This window comes from Hetaerina americana, unplaced genomic scaffold (assembly GCF_022747635.1).
Source record: "Hetaerina americana unplaced genomic scaffold, ioHetAmer1.1.p SCAF_88, whole genome shotgun sequence".
In the NCBI taxonomy this organism is placed as follows: domain Eukaryota; kingdom Metazoa; phylum Arthropoda; class Insecta; order Odonata; family Calopterygidae; genus Hetaerina; species Hetaerina americana.
Genome location: NW_027287516.1, coordinates 949,680 through 951,040, shown reverse-complemented (window position 1 = coordinate 951,040; position 1,361 = coordinate 949,680). Strand labels below are relative to the sequence as shown.

The window sequence follows — 1,361 nt, the reverse complement described above, 5'->3', positions numbered from 1 at the left end:
ATTCCAGTACAGATAGATACAAATACTCATTATTCCCACGAACTATGAAGAATCATAATATTAAGAAACCAAAGTAATTTTAGAAAATCAAAAACATTTAATTTACAAGTCGGAACAAAATTAAGCATTGCAAATATGTCAGGCACATTTTTAGGCGCCTGCGTATGTTAGTTGGTAGTTTGTGTGTTTGAATATGTGTGGGTTTTAAGGGTTTTTTACATTGATGTATACCATATTTTGTTTATGGATTGAATAAATTTGTGGCTTTTGCATGCGATTATATTTTTTCTTATTACGGGTGGTGCCCTAACACTCACCGCCACACTCCCTTGCGGCGGCTAGCGGGGTATTAAGTAGATGTAGATGTAAAGAGTTTGTTGAATAAAATAAAATCTCACTTGATTGCAAGTTAGACGACCTGGAAGAGAGGGCAAAAATTATCGCTACAATTGAATGGATTGATGCCCCAGTTGCGCCAACAATCACCACTTGATCAACAATCATTTTGAGGTCTGAATGATTGTCCGTGTTTTCAAAACGTTAGTAGACAGAGAAATCATATTCATCAGATAGTATATTACAGTTTAGACAGGCTTATGTAGGACGCATACAGAACCAACATATATTTCTTTGTGTATCCCAGCAGATCAATAGCCTGACATCCAAAATTGCGATTGTCTCTGCTTCAATTCCGCATACTTCCTTCCTCCCCTTAATCTATTCTCACCCCTTATTCACTTTCCTAATTTCCTGCCATCTATCACAGTTCTCAACAACTTATTACCATTCAAAGCACCGTCAAACCACCCTTTCCTATCTCCTTAGGATTTCTCCCAATCATTCTCATCTCCTCCCTCACCATGCTTCATAGATCTCTCATAGATACAATTGTGCAATTGTACAGAGTGCCATAGGCAGTCGTGGCCGAGTGGTTAAGGCGTCTGACTAGAAATCAGATTCCCTCTGGGAGCGTAGGTTCGAATCCTACCGGCTGCGAATTTTTTAGCGAGGTAAAGCGGTTGAAGAGACTCCATGGTCGTCGGTCACTTTTGATTTCCCCCAACAATCCCCTCTCCTCGCCCGCCATAGCAATTCATTTCGTTTGTTTTCCTTTCTGCCCACTTCACCTTTTTGCATCCTACTCCACGCCCATGATTCAGATACCTCCGATATTCTCATATTTCACAGCATATGAAAAGCGGTTTTTCGAACCATAAAAATCCACGCTCCACATCACCCGAGATTAACTTTTTTTTTCGAACCACCCTTACTTACGGTATCTCCGGGTCGAAATATAAACGGGGAAATATTTGGACAAGCTAACAAAAAATAAGGATTTATTAGAAGACTACTAAGCAAAT

At 39.7% G+C, this 1,361-nt stretch overlaps 1 non-coding gene across 1 annotated transcript; it reads left to right on the top strand.

Annotated features, from left to right (window-relative positions):
• Positions 1 to 914: 914 nt before the first annotated feature.
• TRNAS-AGA (transfer RNA serine (anticodon AGA)) lies at positions 915 to 996 on the top strand. The gene has a single exon. It is a non-coding gene; the product is annotated as a tRNA-Ser (tRNA).
• The last annotated feature ends 365 nt before the right edge of the window (positions 997 to 1,361 follow it).